Here is a 21,283-nt window from a genome sequence, read left to right on the forward strand (position 1 = left end):
GATAGTTTTGTTGTCTCTTCCATCTTCTGCAAACCAGTTATTTTCATTTATCTATTTAGTGCTGACTGCTCGGCCTTGTACAAAGCGCAATAGAGGCTGCTCTTCTTTCTCTTCCACAAGCTTCAAAGGATATATTAGCAAATGTGAATGCTTGCTTTTGATTTCTTCATATCCTTTGCAGAATGATGTATCTTGATGGGATATGTCATAGAAGACTCTAAGGAAATCTTCTATTATCAGGAAAATGAAAAATTCATCTTTGTTAACCCATATACATTACCCCCCCCTCCAGTAAATTAACAATTCAAAATCTTGCACTAAACTTCATTAACTTTCATGAATAATTCCACTGACATCTAAGCAATTTCTGTGTGAGAGGATGGGAAGACTTGTCCTCTCATACTCCACTTGCTTGTATAAAGGTAAATAAATTACAGGGAACTAGGCTGTTGTCCACATTTGACAAAGGAACATTGCTATACAAAATTGTTACATAATACTTTTGACACATTGGTGTTTTTATGTTACTTAAACAATGTTCATGTTCAACCTAATTGTGATGGGAAATATTCTTAATGAGCATTCTACAAACTGCTAGATATGTTGAGATAATGATACAATAAACTAGTATACTATACTCAAATCCCCGAGGAGTTTCATTAGCTACAGCAGGAATAATATATGAAGATTTTTTGTAAAAAGAGAAGCATATAGTCTCAGACAGTGACATTTTTGCCCTTCAGGATAAGCTTAATTTTAAGTCAGTTGTTAACAAAAACCATCACATCTTTAATGACCACAACTTGCCTGTGGACATCACTTAGCTTTTTGCTTAACCTCTAGCCAGCCTTGGAGTAATCATTCCAAATACCAATACAACATTACCTATGGTTATTTATCAAAGCTGTTAATTACCTGTTAATTTTTGTTCTTTGATTATACAGTGGCTAAATCAGTGAGTGTTTTCTTTAGCACTTGAAGTCATGTCATGTTGGAACTTTAAAGATAATTAACATTCATTGGGAAATCATTTCAGATTGTATGTAAGTTGGTTTAAAGACATTTCTTCCAAAATAGTTGTTACATTTTTTTAATGTTGCCGCATTGTGGATTTTTTGCTTAGCATCTGACATGTTTTCTCAACTACTGCTTCTTAATGAAAACATGAAAGTACTCGGGGGAATGTGATAAAAGCAAAAATTCTATGATCTCTGCAAGGTAAATGACAGCATGGAAATTGTCACATCTGGATCAAAAATATTTCATCTGTTTACCTAAATAGACATATCTAAATATGGGTAATTAGGTTTGTAGTTCAATGTATGTTTCCTTTAACAGCTTCTGCTTTCTCAATGCTAATTTCACTTGGTCATAAGCACTTAAATTATTCATATCTTGCTTTTTTAATTTCAAAAATGCAAGAAAAGATTTAAAAAAATTTTTTTTTTTTTTTGTATCTCATCCCTTTTCCTATTAACACCTTGTAACTTTTTTTCTCTTAGTAGAAAACCATGATAGGGTGCACGGAAATGAGAGAAACTGTTTTCAAGACATCAGAATAAACCCCAGCAACAATGTCATTATTAGTGATCTTTTAAAAAGAGTATTTGTTATTCAATGTAGTCAATGTATTAAATGAAACTTTGCTCGTTTACTCATGCTGGTGAAATAATTTATGCTAAATGGACTTATATGAACAAATCATGCGAGCTTAAGCATTGATTCTCTGTCTAGCTACAAAAGCCAGCTTCTAAAATGTAGAGAAGACTTGATATCACACTTTTGTAGAAACATAGTATTTTAATTCAAAAGTAGCAGTAAATGGTGATTCAGTTAAAACACTTCATCATAGAAATAAACAGCTCTTTGACTTCTGTTTAATTGATTTAAATTTCCTAGCCAGCCTGTGATTTGAAGCAAGAGTTATTATGGGAAGATATACTTTGTAAATTGCATTTATTCATTTTTTTACAATTTTTTTTTTATTATTAATTGTAAATACAGATACTTAAATATTTTATTTCAATTCTAGTCACATGTCTTGCTGTGAAATTAAGATAATCATACCTCCTTGTTGAGCTGAAAATGTTTTCTTTGAATTTGGTCACAGGTCCTACTATTAATATAATCATACCTTCTTCTGCTGCTGAAAATAAAGCAGTTGTTTAATTAAACATGCCAGTTGTTTATAATATAATGTTTCAGAAATACTTGTTTGAAAGAAAGGCTAAAGATTTATATCAAACATTTCAATCTGACAAGTAAATTACATTTCCCCTACTATAAAGGTAAGGCAGGAAAATGGTTGCAGTATCAGAATAACTGAGGTTGTTGCACTGAGGAAAAGCACACTTGTTCTCATTACTTGGAGATACGATATGCATCAGTCTACAAAGGTGACCTTTTACACTCTGGAGATTAAAGCTGAACATTTTACCTCTTAAAATAAGGAAATAGACATTATTTTGAAATTCTATATCTATTTTAATAGCTAATCAGTTCAGAGATGAGGAAAAAAGTGTGAGATTTTCAATTAAAAAGTGAACAGAACGTAGTATCTGTACATCACCTTTAATAAAAGCAAAACCAATGCTTTCTCTAAGGGTTTAAAAAGGCCTTATTCTCACTTCCTTCCCCACCCTCAAATTGAGATACTGTGTATCTAAGACCCAAAAGATACAGGCTGCACGAAAGATCCCTTCTGTATTGAAGCTGGCATGATCTACAGCTTATCCCATTCTGTAGGCAGGTTTTCCCATAGGAAGTTCTGGTGCTTGAAATTAAGTACTCCATGGTTTCATACAAAATCCTGCTTCTGGTAGCTGTGATCTTGATTATCTGGCTGGTGATCTTCAAGATTTTATTGAAGGACCTCAGTGGCTCTTTAAAATGATGATACATTAATCTAACCAGGTTGAAATTAAAACATATTTTTGAAGGGGAAAGGGCTTTAACTGGTCTATGTCATCAGGATGTGCAGTCAGAGCTTTTTAATACCTCGCTGTCTCAAACTGCAATAAACAGATAATAAAACAATAAAACAGATCATTTGAAGAGAAAGGAGGGAACAGTATCAACCCGTCATACGAATCTTTTTCAAACCCTGAAAGACTACTGCAGTTTGCTTTGATAAGCCAGCCTAGGCAAAATGCACGGACTTGTCATTGGTAACTGAAGGAATAGAAAACTTAACTTCTTTCATCTTGTAATTAGCATAATAATAATAAAAATGTTAGCTGCGATGTTGTTTTATGTCTACACTTCAGCATGACTTTGCGCAGGTGTAGGGGCTTTTATTTTTCCCTCATGAGCTACAAGAATGAAGATGAGTATGATTTTTGCAAGGGTGAAATAGGTTGTCTGTCAGTTGGGTTTTGGCGACAGTCTGTCTGCAAGCCGTAAGATGATCTGCACAATGCCAGAGGAAAGCAGGCAGAATTCCTGGGTTGCAAGCATAGATATTGATCTATCTTAGCCACCTAAACAATGCCTCACCTGTTTGCCTTGTCCATACCTTATTTTACGCAGTCTAATGCTTGTTTTGTTTGACTTTTCTTTTATTTCTGTGGATCTGAGCTTTGATACACTTTGGGGAGTACATAAACACAGTGTTGTACTTGAACATCACCATCCTGCGGAGTACTCTAGTGGCTCTGGACCACCCTTCCCTGTATGAGAACAGCGCTGTTATTGAAAATTATGAGTAAGCAACTACGTAGACCACATATGCAAACGTTTGATCTATCAGACTAGTGTCCAATGACATTGAATGTGAGATGCTACTAATTACTGCCCTACATGCTCCCAGTTAAAATTTCCTAAATTGGAGTCAGTAAAAGGCTCTATTTTTATAAATTCTTTTTTTTTTTTTTTTTAGCTGATGATTACAAGATAAGTCACCACAGCATTTAGAATCCTATCCACTTATTTTGAAAACAACTCTGTTATTGTGTACTGTCTCAAGCAGGAATGAAATAGAAAACCGCATTCATTTTCCCAGTAAACTATAACATAAATATTTTACCACCATTTATTATTAGTTTGCCATTTCCTGCTGACAGCAATTCCAACTTTGCCAGCAGGCACTGTGTCTCACAATCATATTGTGTTTGGAACAAAATAAGACAAACATAATTTCTTATAAAATAAATGAACAAAATTTGCAACAAAACCCCTCTACTGAAGCTAAATGAGCATTTCTTTTAAGTGCTGACACTTGGTATTATTTAATTTGCATACAGCACATTTCACTTTTACTGGAAAACAATTAAGTTAACGAAGAACTAAGTCATCTGTACTTTCTACGATAATTGAACATTGCTCGATTTAGAACCGTTTTACGTTAATGCCATGAAGGAGCAGCCTACATCACGGGAAGTTTATCAGTGATTTCAAATGCAAGCATGCGTTTGGCCCAGCGACATGTGAAGTGGATGGATCAAAATGGAATCTAAATGGATTGTAATGACACTTATGTTGAGCTGATACAGAAATACTTTAAATACAGGGCCTGACACTGAGTCTTTTTCCTTCTATGAAACATAGTCCTTTTTCATAAGATTATTTGAGAATTTAAGACTAATAAAGAGGAAAAGTCTTTATTTCTTATTAATTTTCTCTTATCTGGGTACTTTATCTCAGGCTCTAGAGTATTTTCCTGGTTGCAGTGAGACAAATAAAGAGAGACCTTTGTGCTGGGATTGCATCCCAGCCTTTCACAGGTGTGTGAAACAGCAATGAATCTATGACTTTGGGCTTATATCCCAAATGCTTTGAAGACATGCTTTACTAACCTTGACAGTGTGAGGTGTTTGTTTGGTTTGTGTTGTTTTTTTTTTTTTCATTTAGATTTATAGAGTAGAAATAGATAATACTTTTGGATTTCTGATGTAGAAAATTACAAATAAAACCCAAACCCACTGCAAAGAAACAGAAATCTTAGATTTAGAACTAGTATTCCCTTAGAGGAAGGACTTGGTCCAACCCATTTATGCCTTACTTGAGCTGAGTTTGATTTAGATACAAAAACCTTGAGTGCATTTCATTTCTGATTGTCCCCCCTCTTTGCTGAGTTCACTCTTACTGAAGGTGTCCACCTGATAACATAGATAACAAAAGTCTGCAGCTTTCTATGGAGTACATGCACCATTTAAAAAAAAAAAATTCCTGCAAAATTCTGCAGATATCCTCCAACCTTTAAATCAAAGAGCCCATACTTATAGATGAAAGGCTGGTTTAACTTCTCCCTGCTGATTCATTCTTTGGCCGCTCAGCTGGGAATATCAATTGTGATAGTAATTCTTCTTCTTTAAATAAATTGAAAGGGTGACAAGTTATAGTTGCCGTTGAGAAATTTTGTAGTCAGAAAAAACATACAATTTTAAAATACATTCCTTTAAAAATTTAAATAAGCAATACAATTAGCCAAGCACTTACATTTTATTAGCAATAGCAAGTAAAATTAATAAGTAAATTCAATGAAAAATGATTATGTGTCACAGTATATAGTTTTTACATTGACATTTCACATAATCTGACTTTGCTGAGAGGAGAAATCATTCGTCTGTTAAAATTACTTTTTAAAAGCTGTCAAAATTGGAAAACCTGCTGTCAAAAATATGATGAGAAAAGTTTAAAAATGGTAAAGTATGTTGACTTAGACAAAAAATATTGCCTTTAGAGTAGAAAACTTGAATATTGTATCATTATCTTCTCCAAAGATGAAAAATGTTATCTTTTTCCAAGCTGGCCATTTTTATTTTGGTTTTACCTTTCGGATTTATGTTTTGCATTTACATTTCAATATGAAAGGGACTTCATCCAATTTATACTGTAACAGAAGCTGAAAGTAGAAGGTATTTGGACATTTATAGTTTAATTGTATGTTTGAGTTTTACTACTCTCAAAAATGTCCAGATTAATAGCTCTCAAAGGGTGAAGTTTGCTGTTCATCTAACACTCTGGTCCTGCATACTGCTGTGTATGAGGACCCTTGCAGTGCAGTTGGGCTGATGCAAGGCTGGTGGACTTCTAGCAGAAAGAGGTCCATGCACAGCACCATCCTCAGACTGCTACAGGGGTGCAGGTTCAGCATCACCAGCAATCACAAACCCAGCTTCTCCAGCATGTCTCTGCCCTGTTTAAGGACAGTTTTGAAGAAGGTGACAATTCATTCTCCACACACACAGAGTCTTTGGCCTCTTTGTTGAGACTGCCAGCAAGGATGCCAATTAGTGCCATTCAAAAAAGCCCAGATATGCTGTGGTAATAATGACATACAGATTTAGAGGGATACAATCCAAAATCATAATTAAATGGAAATGAGACAAAACAGAATCTGAAATAAGATTTCACTAAGAACTACAGAAGTACATCTCTCGAAGTATATGCAATTTTTGATGGTTCCTTTTTCAGCCATTGCTGCCTTTAATTGTATACAGACTTTAATCCTGCACTGCCTTTTATAGTACATTTTCTCCAAATCACAGTCCCTGCATACATATAGGCAATACTGACTATGAGAGGAAGTCATGGTGTTTGTTGTGATGCCTTGACCCCAGTTCTAAAGGCTCCAACTCAGAAACCATTGGACTGGATGTGGGGGAGGGAAGGTAAGCAAATTTATTTTTTTCCCCTTACGAGTGTTTTATGCAGTCTGGCATTATGTTTGTGACGTTTCACTTTCTCAGCAGTGTGAGTTGAAGGGAATTAAGTACTTGCGCTCTCAGACATCATTCCTTAAAGTGCAGCCTGATTCAATCTTGCTGTTCAGCCTGAATTTAGTAATATGTTGAAATTTAGTAATATCTTGAAATATGTTTTTTTTCCAGTTTTAAGAATGGCTACTGAAAAGTGATAATGGCAACCTGACAAAACATATAGGGAAGCCATTTGTATAAATGATATTTTCACTCAGTTCATGAACCAAAGAGGCCAATGTTTATTTTTTATGTTCCCTCCTGATCTGAGTAGCTCTTTGCCCAGAAAACATTCTTCCTCCCAGATTTTCTATGCAAACAATCCTTTGCAGTCTTCCTCATAGTCTTTCTGGCTCTGTAGTCTGCTTCTGCTGCTTAGACACATTGATTCATGTCCTTCTTTCAAAATTAATTCCCACTGTGATGGCTCAAAAAAATCTTTTCCTACCTGATCCAGTAAGCAGTATTGTCTAAAGGCTCGAATGTGCTTTGCTATGGCTCACAGGGATCACAGAATTGCTTAACAATCTTTAAACTAGGTTGAGCAAATGAAGGTTTTGGTTTTTCTTTTTTTTTTTTCTTTTTAGCAGAACAAATGAGAATTTAGAGTCAGATGTGGGAGGCTGCATCCCTTGCATTTTATAATCAGCCTGACTCACTTTAGGCTGTGTGGGGGCTACTCTTTTAGTTCATGAATACCACCACATCAACATGAGATTCTTTGAGGTCCATCTATCTTTCTGTGTATCTGAACTCCCATGTTATTGCTTGAGTATCTGAGTTCCTCTAGTGCATGTTGTCCAAGCCTCTTGGTGCTTCATAGTGCTCCACAGGGGCAGGGGGAATAATTTAACAGTAGCCTAACACCTCTAACAAGGAAGCAAGTCTGTGTTATCTGAACCTGTCTTTAAAATAAGTCTGGTTAACACAAGTATTGTTGCCATTGAATGGTGATTAAAACAAGTATCTGGTCTTCATTAGTTACCTGTCAGATGCTGTCTGACTTATGACAATATTATTTTGCTATTTGCAGAGAAATAAATTTATCACGATAATCCATGTTGGATCAAAAGAGGTTATACACTCATACGAATTTAAGGCCTGAAATTCTGGCAATGGGAGTGCTGCTAATAGAGAAACCCCCTGTAAATTCTGAAGACAACAACATACACAAAGACCCTCGATTAGTATTCAGTGAAAAACTGAAATAGCATAAATGAAGGTTAGTTCTCCCAGCAACAGCACCAGTTTGCCACACAGAGAACACCTTGTAACATTTTCTGGCTATTTTTGTGTATTCTGTAGCACAGAAGAATGTAAGCCTGATGTACTGTGGTGCAGTACGGAATGATATATCATTGCTCCTGAGAAGATAAGGAGATATTTTTTTTTGATAAAAATTATCTGAGTCTATTCTCAAGAGGGAAGAATTTAAGGTAGAATCTATATGGACGTGGGTCATTCTGGGCTGATAATAAACTATTACAGTCTGTCCATACATGACAAGGCAACACATTAGAACCTGAAGCTGAGACAAGATAATGAGGAAGGGAATCAAAATGAAGAGAGAAGTGAGAAAGTACTGTTTGCAAACTGAGGATAATTTTTTTGTTCTTTGCTGGGGGGAGGTGACCAGTATTTAAAAAGTATGGGTATAGAATTCATGTACTAAAAGCCTAGTAGACCCTTCCTTTATATAGGAGCTGATGAGATATCAGAACAATCTCAAGTACTCTCTTGTAAATTATCAGTCTTGCTGGTGATCCTTTGGAAAGGTTGGGCCATGCTGAATGTAATTGCTGTAAGCCAGAAAAGAAAGTATATGTAGCTATATGAAGAAGCTGAAAAATATGACTGGGAGGCTCTCATGCCACTGGAATATTTTGTTGAGGAGGTAAACAGATGCAAATAGGGGATAAGAGGAAAATTTTGCTTGGGCTGTTGAAACTCATAAGCTTTCTGGAGAATGTGTCATTTTTAGCTGACCTTTATGTGATAATGATCCAGATTTTATTACAAATTTATCATAAATATATTTTGGCAGAAATATTTTATGATTAATTTATATAAACTTTTTTATTAATTTAAACAGCTGATTGCAGCCATCTTGTATTCCTTACAGGTAAGATTTTAATTAAAATTACATTAGTTAGGGATCTATTAGAGAAAAAAATACCATGAGTGTCCCTTAATCTAAAAATTAGGAGAAAAAGTCTTTCTCTAAAATATCTGGTCTATAACTTTTATTCTTATTATTTCCAACCTCCAGGACCTTGTATGAGCAGATTTCACTTGGATGAGTGCTGTATGTCATTTTATCAGCAGACTACAGGTTCTGTTTTTTGATCATCCTAATCATCTCAGTCACTATATATGGGAAGAAAGAGGACTCCATGCTCATAAAACTAGTCTGTACTGTCAGTAGACCATCAGATTAGCCAGAATGCACTTTTAAAGAGCAGAGAAGCTAATTAAGACACAAGTGCGATCTATAGTACCTCCATGGAAACTCAGGCTCATTTATGAACTGCTGCTGTTTTTATCCTTGTTATACATTTTAGGTTAAACAGCGTTTTTAATGGCAGGTTTGTTCATCACTAAGGAAATTGCACAGGCTCATCAGCATTAGTGCGCCAAGGAAGGAAATACAGGCAGAAATTTTATATGGCTGTATTGCAATACAACAAAAAGCATTCTCACAGACAGAAATAAACCACATTTGCTGGGTTAAAAGAGGCATTTATGCCATTTTCCTGTTGCTTAGAGAGAGGCTGGTCTATGGCCTGGTCAGTCTGTGTCATACTGGGGGCTTTACAGACTAAGAAATCCTTGTCCTCCCTGGATTATGTGGCTCCAAGGATGTTGCTGAAGGGCATTCAGCAAATCAGTTTCCTTTGTAACCCAAATGGTGCTAAGCAGTAGTACTTGCAATGTACACATAACTTTAACTTAAAAAGCTTGAGCAGAAATAATTTTGCAATAAAATTAGCATAATTTTTGATTTACCATGCATCAGATGCTCCAGGTAAGTTTTTGAGCCTTAATGCTTACTGTGAAGCTAATTCAAAGTAGCTCACCATCATTATCATGTGTGCTATGGGATTTCTCAGACATGCTTACTGCAGATCAGAACACATCTGATAACTGATTACTCTGTAATAATTTCTTTGTGTTTCAAAGCCTTCTAAATTCCAGAATCTTATGCACATTACATACTTGAAATGTTCAAGAGCTACATAGTGGGTGCATAAGTCATGAGATTGTTCTTAAAAATATAATGCAGCTGAAGAGAGACAGAAAGAGAACACGAGAGAAACATAGGGAGCAGAGACAGACATAGGAATAGAGGCAGAGATATTTATGGGTGTTTTTTGATCACAGTGATTCAAAGCTTTTGACCAACTAGTTTTATAGTACATGGAAGGGAACTTTAAAAAAATCAGGAAGATTTAAGACTCATAACTTCCATTACCTCTGTCCTTGTTTTTAATAAATCAACAAATTATCACGACAGTTTGCAACAAAATCACAACATTCAGCAATGCTGGGTTATTTATTTTAGGGAACTGACCCTCAGATTACTCTTGGAAATAAAACTAACTTAATTTTCACCATGTTTTTAAAATGAAGCTTGTTTTGCACAGATTCACAGAGAATGGAATCTTCCTTTAAACAGCATTACAACAAACTTACTTTTGATGGAAAGAATTATTCTCATGTCACCTTCCCATATGGTGCTTTAAAAGAAATTCAGTTAGCCATTCCTAAAGGACAGTTCTCTATATTTACTGAAACTAATGAGATGGTTAAGGAAAGAGAATGGAGTTTGTAGTGGGACTGGTTCGAATGTGTGCAAAAATTGTTTTTCTCATAAGAGATGTTAAAAAAGGAGGCTGTGTTGATCTGAAAGATTTTGATTAGTAACCCACTGAAGAAAACTATCAGTACTTTAAAATAAAACTATATGCAAGCTGCAACCACTAAAGAATGTATTTCTTCTTCAGTTCTTAAAAATATCATCCCCAGCTCCTAATCTGTGTTGCATCCCAGTTGTTAGAGAGACCCTGTCTGCTGGGTAAGCATATGACTGGAATTCACTGAATACAATACATTTGTGTGTTCGTATATTTACTTGGATATTTTCCTTTTGCTTTGTATTTAATTGTAATCAGTGACGAGAGCAGACTATGAAGATGAAATCAAGGAGGAAAAGATCTTGGACTTTATTGCTTTATGCAACCAAGAAATAAATGGTAAACTACAAAAAATGGAATTATACTCTTGCCAGTTTCTCCTGACCAGTTTATGGCGATAACTCCTGTAAAATTCCACAATAAATTGAAATGCCGAGTTTAAAAAGCTCCAAATTTTCCAGACCTATGGGTTCCATAAATCTCTCAGGAATGGGTTTGTACTTAAATTTAGATAAAATTCTTACAGTATAATTTTCCTTAGCTTTATAGTGACAGTAGCAGTGACATACCAAAGTTATAATCAGTTCATAGCACGATGTATTACCCACTCTTTCAACTTTGCTATCATGAACTTTTGTGTAGGAGGATCAAATGTTGGCTATTAATGGTTTCTGAAAGAGTCAAATGAAAAGAAGAAATAGGACAATCCTCTCTGGTATCTCTCTTAAGAGGAAATCAGCAAAAGGAAAGCCTTTTGGTCAAAATGAATACTCTGGCATTTTAAAAAGTCATGTGCAATAAAGCATTTCTGAAATGTCCTCATAGCAAAAGGATTTTAACAAATGAAACAAGAAATTATAATTCCCTATCAAAAATCTGAAGAGGGAGGGAATATTTTTGCTGTGTGCAAGCTGAATCAAGTTAATGAGGCATCTAACACTGCGAAAAGAGCGTTCTCTATAAATAAATTCCGTCTGATTGGGATATATTAGTCTTCTGATAACATTCTATAGCCTACAGATGCTTTGAATAGAATGTGTATGTGTGCAAATACTCAGATCCATTGGAGTTACTGTTCTCCAAGTCCTTGTCCATCACACATATTACAGTCATTTTCATATTTAAGCACTGAATGAAACCTCAGTCTTACTCCACTGCCCAGTTTGAATAGGTGAGGCTCAGCAGCTAGGCTCTGTGAAAGCTCTGGAGATTGTATTTCACAGACAACGATCTGGCTAAAGAGCAGCTGTGTAGCCTGTCAGTGGAGGACTCTTCATCTGCTTGCCAGAAGTAACACTTGCGCTCCCAAGAGCTTCAGAGTATCAAGGAGTAAGGCTTCATGCCACCGACTACTTTTCCACATCACTATCTTTGCTATATGCTGTGTCATTGAGACTGTGGTGATTGTGAAGGCAGCATGGGCAAACAATCAGGAGAAAAATTACCTTATGTGAAGTTCAGGGTCTGGTAGCTTTCTCAGAAGCAAAAGTTTGTTTAACTGTAAAATCTCTTAATTAGAGTGACATTTAATTTTTGTGGAGAGGAAAAAAACCAAAGCTTTTTATTGTTTTGCTTTGTTTTATCCTCCAGAGAATTTAAAGGTCTTTCTTTAAGAGGTATGATACACTTGTATTTCCTTGAAATTGTGTTCTAGTTACCTATGCATGATGTTTCCACATTTTCCTACAGGATTTGCTCCTTTGGAAATCTTGTCTATCCTCTCCCCAGTTTTGAGAACAAAGTGATGCTTGTCTTTGGAAAAGGTGCTCATGTCGCTTTGTTGTGGTCACCCAGTCTTTTCTAACAAAAAAGAAAAAAAAGAGTAAGCCTCAGGAAAGGTAACCCAGAGTTTCAGGAACACTATGTAGCAATTCAGAAGCCTTAGAAGTTACTCTGTGTAACAGTTCAGAGCAGTAGAAATTAATACCCAACATTTTAATGCCACTTGAAATCAATAAATCATAATCAGTAATGCAATCTTGAGAACAAATTTATAGCTTTTCTATTTTCATATACAAATTCTTGAAATAGAATAATGCTGCTGTGGTTAGTGCCTTTTTTTTTGTCCCCAAGGCTGGACCGCAGAGGGTTTAATTATCTTTTCAACTATGTAAGAGTATACTTGGTGGTCAAATTAACTCTTGGATAAAAATGCAGAAGTTCACACCAGCTTTTAGTTAGTTATTAAGACACTGCTAATTTGAGATCACAAGAATTTTGGGCAAAGTAATTTTTGGAATTAAATGCTACCATGCCTTTTGGGATCTAGACCACTGGATTTGGAGTGATAAGACTTAGAGTGAACAGTGACCTACCTAAAACTGTACCAACTTGTCTAGTTAGCAAAACACAGTTGTCCTGTAGTTCAAGATAATTTGGGGTTATTTTGTAACAATGTTGCATAAAATTAATGCTTTGAGATACAGTTTGCTTTTGCTAGTTTCATTTGCACTCCTTTTTATAGTACACAAACTCAAATCAATATGCTGTTTAATAAATCAAATCTTAAAACTCTATGATCACTGCCATTATGCTTTTTGAAAAGACCTCCCTGAAAAGCTAATATCAATCATTCTTGTCTAAGGTCTGAAGCAAATGTAACCTGCAAAGGCTGGTAGCTGGGCTGTCTGCCATCATTGCTGGCAGCATAAAGGCTCCGAATACAGCCTTCTAATAGGAGGAATATGGAGAAAAATCTGTCCGATTTTAATGTGTGTTAAGTTTCTGAGATTAATTCATGTTGCTATGTATGAAAACAGCGATCTAAACTTCAGGGCCTATGGATGCCTTTCCGCTACCATGTCCTCTGGACAGTTTCTTGCTTTATGAACTCTGGTTTTCCACTTCATGTAAGAGCAACCCTGTTTCCAAAGGATGGCCCAGAGGGGAGATATTGGTCCATTATTAAGAGGGGCAGCGGTCTAGGACAGAGATGTTTGTTTTGTCACATGAACGTACAGTGCTAGGACAATAGAGCATCAATGAAGACAGGGGTCAAATTACGTGAGGACTGGGTTAAAATAACTTTATTATAGCATAAAAGGACACTTAATGATCATGCAGAATATAAAGAGTGATGAACACTTCATACTCAGTTACATGAATGCAAGAATCTCCTAGGATTTTTTTATATTTCATTTTTGTAGATGAAAAGATTGTACAAATTGTTAATAGCTGGATAACAGATATTTAAAGGGAATACCAGTGTCTGTTATGAAGCAAACATGAACCATTTTTTTGAAGTTATCACTGGAAGAATGAAGTAAGAGCATGTGAACAAGAATAGTTATTTTAATTCAACATATATAATTTGCATTAAAATGGTGGCATTATAGAACTGTTCAGAATACCTTATAACAGAACAAATATAAATATGCTTCTTTTCTTTTTATGCTAAAAGGTACTGTTGTCCAATAAAACCCCAACAACCCAACCTGTCAGGGAAAGTATACAAAACTGCTTTTCTTTTGAATTCATATTTAAAATGAAGGCATGTTGACAGCTTTCATTTGAGCACTGGACAATTTATTTTTTTTCAGAGTTTGCTGCTCATGCAAAATAAGTTGCTGTGATTGCAACATATGTATTATATGGCACATATGCTACCTCTTAGATAAAAGTGTAACTCTTGTGGTTCCTAGCATTTTTCTAAGGACATACAGTGTTTAACAGTAACAGATCTTTTTATAATATTTTTGCCATGTTTTTGGCAACTAAATATTTTTTCTTTAACCTTTCTCATTCGTAAGTTAAATTTGTTGTTAGAGAAAAATGGAGTGTGGAGGTAGAAAGCAACAGTGTGAATAAGAGAGCAAGAGTGTTTTGACTGGCAGTTTTCTCTTTGGCTACCATTTTGGGTTTCTTTGTTGTAATGCAGGAGGGCAATAAATTGCCAGCTCCAAACAAGGGTCTGTTTAGCCATGTACTATGCAGACAATCATATAAATCAATTATGGGTTAAAATGCTGGTGTGGCACTTAAGGAATTAGGAATAAAAACTACTGTTAAGAATAATGTGGGTTTATTGTTTAATTTCTGACATATGCAGTAGAATGTATATCTTTTATATCTGTTCAATTATGTTTGGTCCTTAAATCCTTCTCTGTGTAAAGGTGTGAGCTTTGAATTATGGTATACTGAAACATATTTTCACACACATGATCACAGCAAAAAGACAAATAACCAAAACTCCTTTCTCAGCGCCAATGATTAAATGTTTTTTCCTGTTAATACTCCCATAAAACCAGTGGAACTAAACATATGAATGCCTTTTACTACATGTGAGTGATGAAAAAAGTGAGTCCTGCTTTAGGCTTGAACACAAAGCAAGCTTCCTTTAAAGGACAGCGTTATTTGTTCCCTTCATAAATCCTAAGCGCATGGAAGTGGACCTTCAGTCTTCTCCCTCCTACTCCCAGCAATGATCCCATTATACTGGTAGTTCATAAATATGCAGTGAAGCCCATCTGTTCCAGCTTGTGATTTAAAACAGTATCTTGTAATTCTTTGTAATGTCTCTGGGTCTGATCACAAAGGTATCAGTGGCAATGATAAAGCTACCATTATCCTCAGATGTGTTGGCTCAAGATTCCTGAGAAGGTTTGACATGAGTATTAATCTCTATTGGAAGGGATCCGGTGTCCCTTTTTGTTGCCCATCATTCAGGAGAGTTCACCATCCACAGGGCAATTCCTAGAAAGAGGGCTACCTGTGCTCCTGGAGAAGGGGGCCCTTGTAAATCTTTTGAGCACTTGCATAGGGATGGTTTCCCCAGATCAGGCCAAAGCACACAATTACACTGTCAGGTTCTATATTCAGATGGAGGTGACTTTTTAGGCAATCTGTAGATCTGAGTTTACTGTCAGAATTATGAAAAGCCTTGGAAGGAATTCCATAAATGTTCAAAAATAACTATTCATAAGCAACAACAAAATAGAAGTAACAGTTTGAGAAATTTTTAAACTCCATTACTTGTGCATATTTATACAATATAGTGCCTGTCACGGATAACGTACAGCAGATTAATTTCATCACGTTAAAGAAGAGTCGTTTCTCTGAGTGACGTATGAAATAATTTGCAAATAAACAAGATGCTGCTTAATAAAACAATTAGTTCTCTGAGGGCTCTGGCAGTGCTTTCTGAATTCTTATCAGCCCTGGTTTACAGCTGTAACTTCAGGATATAATAGGAGAATGAATCTTACACAAGCAACGAAACAGATGATCAAATTCACAAGGGATAGTATCAGGCTTTTTCCAGTACCAAAGAAGCATATTAATCCTTATCACTGTTTTTTGAAGCGCTGTGACAGGAATAAACCTGTACTGTAACTTGGCCCTTTTAATGAGCTTCTGGAGTGTGGGCTTTCCACTCAGCACCTGAAAAACACAACAAAACACCTTTTACATTAAAGATGTGAGGTTTGCTGCTGGCTAAATTTGTACACAGAAGTCTATAAACCAGTGCTCAGCCAGCTGGGAAGCAAGAAAGCAAATTCAGATTCTGCCATGAACTTCACAGACCAATTATCTACTTGGAATCATGGGAGTTTAACAAACAAATACCAGCCCCTGCTGAGCCTTTTCAGTCCAGCAGCTTATGGGTGATTCAGTTGCATCAGAGGCTTTTAGACTGATCAATTCTTAATCACAAAGCGCAAAAATTATTCTCAGACTCACGTCAGTTTCTTTGGACACCTTTGTTAACAATCTGCTTCAAATAATTTTTTTAAAGAACTGCAGACACTGTTTTTATTGACTCACCACTTGTAAAATGTTTATAGCTTGTTAATTTATATTTACCCCTTTACTTTTGCCTGCAAATCAACATCACTTAGCACAGTTTGGTTACACTTTGTCCAAAGGAAATTACAGAAGCCTGCTATGGGGCTAAAATGAAGGAAAGCTGAGGAAAATCAATACGCTGATGATTAAACAGATCGTAGCAAATTCACGGCTGTAAGGTACAGCATGGAGACATCAGTGTGATGCCTATCTAGCAGTTAATGTGCTTTCAGTCAGTTGAAGAAAATTTTACAATAAGGCAAAATGTAACAGAAAAATACAAGCTACTACAGAGCACTTCTTTTTTTTTATCTGGTAGGAATGGTTCTGTTATTTCAGTTCTGTTCTGCTGTTTGACTTTACAGAAACTGTAGAAGATGCTTAGATTTAAGAAAAAGAAAATCTATTTTATGAGGGAATTTGCAGTGGGGGTTTTAAAGAACTATCTGTCTTGCGGTATCATTCACACCTATTGTAAAAGCTCTGTATTTACCGTTATTTCAAACCACTCTTTTCTGTCAGTGAAGTTCAAGTGTGATAATTTCTATTTTAATCTTCCTTTCACTTTAATTAGAAGACAAAAAAGTATAAGCATGTTTCTAAATAAGTATACTAACAACAAGGATAATATTTAGTGTGAATTGTATATTGTCTAACAAAGCGATAATCTGTTGCTACTGATTTTAAGTAATAGAGAAAATTTAGAATAAAAATAGGCAAATGGAGTTTTTTTGCATGTTAAATTCTTGTGTACATTTAATAGCACTGAGTATTCAGGAAATAAATGTGGAAGGAGGAAAGCAGTCTTGGAAGTAATAGGCAAAGGCCAGCATCAGAATATAGCAAGGATTCTGAATGGGTCCAGGGACTTCACATTTGCAGACACTTCTCATTTATGGACAGGAAAGGCTTTGTGTCTACCACCCATGGCAGGGCCTCCAAAGCATAATGTGAGCCCCTACAATGCATGTTTACTCTACTAAGTGATAGCCACATAAAAAAAGAATACATAAAATGAACCTGCAATGTTAGAGGCAGTTTGTCACTATTGATAGAAATAGGGATGCCAAAGAAGAATTAATTACAATCAGAGGGAACAGAACAACTCTGATTTGAGCTTTTGCAAATCAGCATATGCCCATTTCAGTGGATTTCAAAGGCTCAGATGAGGAGATGGCCCACAGAGCCTGGCTCATTCCCTTCTCAGAAAGGATGTTCGGGGAGCAAAGGAGATTATTTCTCTTTTTCACACAGCTTGAGTATCTGCAGAAAATGTTCACACTGGTGAAGGAACATTGCTGGGCTACTCCTTGATTTTTCTGACTGGCAGCCTGGAGCCTTTCAGTCATATTCACCTCAATGTAACAGTGCGCTGTCATCGTGCAACATCATGGGCAGAGACTCCCAAAGTTGTGTGGGGCATCAGTGTTAGCATGCTACCAACTGCACCTACCTTTTTCTCACACAATCTACCTCCCACTAGCCACTCCTCATAGGGTCCACAGTGAGAGTCACTATCAGAGCAAAGCAAAGCTCTGGTGCATTCAGGGGCTTTTTCTAAATGTGCTCACCTCCTTATATGCAGAATGATGCATGTTTGTGTACTCACTCAAAAATCAGTAGAAGAAAATACTTGGGCCATTCTTCTGAACTCTAATGTGAAAACGTTCCTCACAGACGCATACTACTTTCATCTGAGGATTTCCCAAAGAACAATGTTTTTATAGTTGCAACATAATCTGCGATTCTTTATTTTAATTCAGAGAAGCGTAATCAAAACAGGGGAAAGTGAAGTGCCAGAAAAGTTTACCTGTGCACTAAGCTACATTCTGTGGTTGATTTATTTATATGATGGACTACATCCTTCATTTAGCTGATAATTTTATTGCTTAGCCAGTCTTAAAAAAAAAAAGTCTGTTTTTCTAAGAGGCTCTGCACCAAAAAACATAAGTTTTGTTTTGATTTGCGGCAGGTAAATGCATAATGGCTTTAATAGTAAAAAAATTTAATTAGTCATAAAGCTAATAAGGTGCAGCTAGTTTTTCTGACTGATAGCATCTTGTGGTCTTTGGTATCAGCTGGGGAGCTGTAGATTCAGCACTCCATTAAGAAACTTAAAAATTCCAAATAAAACATATATAGAAATAGTCTCGATATTAAAAAAAACCCCAAAATATAAATAAACACAAATACAGATTTAAATGAAAAAATAGTGTTCTCTTAACTCTGTCTGTGTCAAAAATTCTGTCAAATTTCATATTTATAACTACAGTTAAGTTGCAAACTTAGTAAAAGGATGAAGAAAATTCGAAGAAATTTCAAAGAAAATACAAATATGATAGACATAACTACGCAGCACAATAAAAATGATGTTAAAATGTATTCTTATTTGAAGATGTTTTGTTTTCCCAATTCATATGGCAGCTCAGAGTAAAAATTTCAACAAAATTTTTAAAAAAAGTTTTAGTGTTTTTTTCTGTCACTGGGATCATAACCATGCACTAGAAAATCACATTTGAAAAGATTTACAGCTCATGAACACTCTAATAGATTGCTAATTTTACCAAGATTTAACTTCTCACATGTTTTCTCTAACTCTGTGTCTAGACCTGTAATTAATAGGGTAAAATAACTGACAGTGAGAGCTGTAGTAAAACATGTCTAGATGGTATTGATAGATTAAAATGTGAAACAATACTATTGGAAAATGTGGGAAAAGATCCATGCCAGAATCCTCTTGGGTTTGCCAGTTTAATTGTGCTCCTGGGTATGTAGTTTTCAAGATTTTCTTCAGTTGTGGCATTGAAGGAAAAGTAAAATGAAGTGACAGAACAAATTAGAAGGCGATAATGGAAGGGAAAGTGAATAAACCAAGTGTAAACTTTTGATAGGAAACACTTGTGTAAAGCCCAATACTTACACGCTATTTCCCTTTTCTTTTTTTTTTTGTAACTCTAAAACTTTGATGAAGATGACTAATGAACTTTTTAATTGTGTAGTTTTCCATATTTAAGATGAAACATGAATGTGCTCCCAAACTACGCATTTTAAAGGAACAGGTTCCTCAAAGTTACCAATAATGCTAACTTTTTCTATTAAAATTGCACAATATGTTTAGCCTGAAAAAAAATTTTGCTGTTTGGTTACTTACACTAATTCGTATTTGACTATAATAAGTTAATTATGAATGGAATTCTCTTTAATTAGTAGCACACAAGTTGTTTAATTATACAAAGAATACTATTAAAAAGAAAGTATAGCCATAATAAATGTTAAGATTTTTCTGATGGCAAAAAATCCAAATGCAACACAGTGTATTACAATGTTTGATAAAGCTAGCTTTCAGCAACAAAACTATTTGAAAACCTCTGAACAATGCATTCATTTTTTTTTAATGTTGTGGAAGACATTAGCATGCTAAAGGTCTGATCATTAAAAGTTTGGATTGTTTTTCTCTATTAAATCAGATATGCCTCCTACAATTTTAGAATACTTACTTCTTTCATAAATTAATTGTTCTGTGCCTATTTGATAAAGAATCTCCCCCACGTGAAAAAGCAAAATCTCAGTAGATGCGGATTTTACACTGCACTAGATCAATCCCAATACCAGTAAATGGATATTATTAAACAGCATGGGGTAGTGCAAACTGGGAAAGAAAACTTGTAGTGTGCTGCCTTTGAGCAGACCTGGCTTGCATGCTGTGACAGGGCAATTGTCGACATGCTTTTTCATGCCAATCTGCAGCTTTTTCAACTCTAGATGCTATGGCAACCAGGGTTTAACAGACTAAGCAGCTAACAAGCTTCCCTGATGGAATTGTCTGGTTGTATGATTGCCTTGTCTTAGTGAAAATATAAAATAGACTGAAGACGCTTGTGGACATTTGTCAAACTGATTATAATCTGGACGCTCAACTCATAATTATCTGCTATATATTGCATAGTATTGACCGGCAGTGTTTTCTGTGCTGTCTGTAGAGAACATGAGTGCCTTTCTGTACAGCCTGTTTCCTGTAGAAAGAATGGGTTTTGGGTAAACTGAGTTGGTCAACATGGAAGGTGAGATTATGTGGATATAGAAAATAAATACTACTAGAAGAGGGTTTCTTTCCTCCTCCTTTGCATTTTTTTGGTAATTTATTTTTAAAATGAAAAAAACCCAAAAGTCAGTTATAAACATATAAATATAAAACATGATCCTTTACAAACATATAAAACCAACAAAAACCCCAACCATTTTCAGGACACATTTTAAAAAGTCTTTATGTTTCTTGATGTTCATTATCAGGCAGTTGAGTCTTTTTTGTTGGCCCCAATGAATGGCTTGTGTTTCTTGCTTGCTTGTTTGTTGTTTTTTAATTTATTAAAAAAAAATTAATTAATTTCCTCAAAAGAAAAGGGCATTCACCATAAAACATGGGCCTAAGATTACATGTTTCCTAGCACTTTTTACAAGCTGAAATCTGTGCAATTCATTACTTTTTAGACTGCTTGTCTACTGGTATAACATTGCTTTATTGTTTTGAATCTGGTTTAGAGGTTTAGATATAATAAAAGCTAAGCAGAATGTTTCTTGTTTGTTTGTTTTTGATTGCTTGTGTGGGTTTTTTTTTGGGGGGGGGGTACTTTTTTTTTTTTCTTTTTGTCCTGGGCAAAGAAACCTTGAAGCATACTTTTCTATAAGAATTTTTATAGCAGTATTACCACTCATACTGCACTTCCGAGTGAATTGGGTTGGTTCTTTTGCAGTAGACTTGAAGACAACCCATAGAATGCAAATGAGGTTTGAGTTCACAAGTGGACTTTTTGTCTTTGACAGTTTGATTCTTGGAACTATATCACTGCAGATGCTCCTGACTAAAGGTATCCTCTCAGTGATCCTAAT

The sequence above is a fragment of the Pezoporus flaviventris genome, unplaced genomic scaffold (assembly GCF_033815535.1).
Source record: "Pezoporus flaviventris isolate CSIRO_AGI_PZ_B2104156 unplaced genomic scaffold, CSIRO_AGI_Pfla_v1 ptg000036l, whole genome shotgun sequence".
Lineage (NCBI taxonomy): Eukaryota > Metazoa > Chordata > Aves > Psittaciformes > Psittacidae > Pezoporus > Pezoporus flaviventris.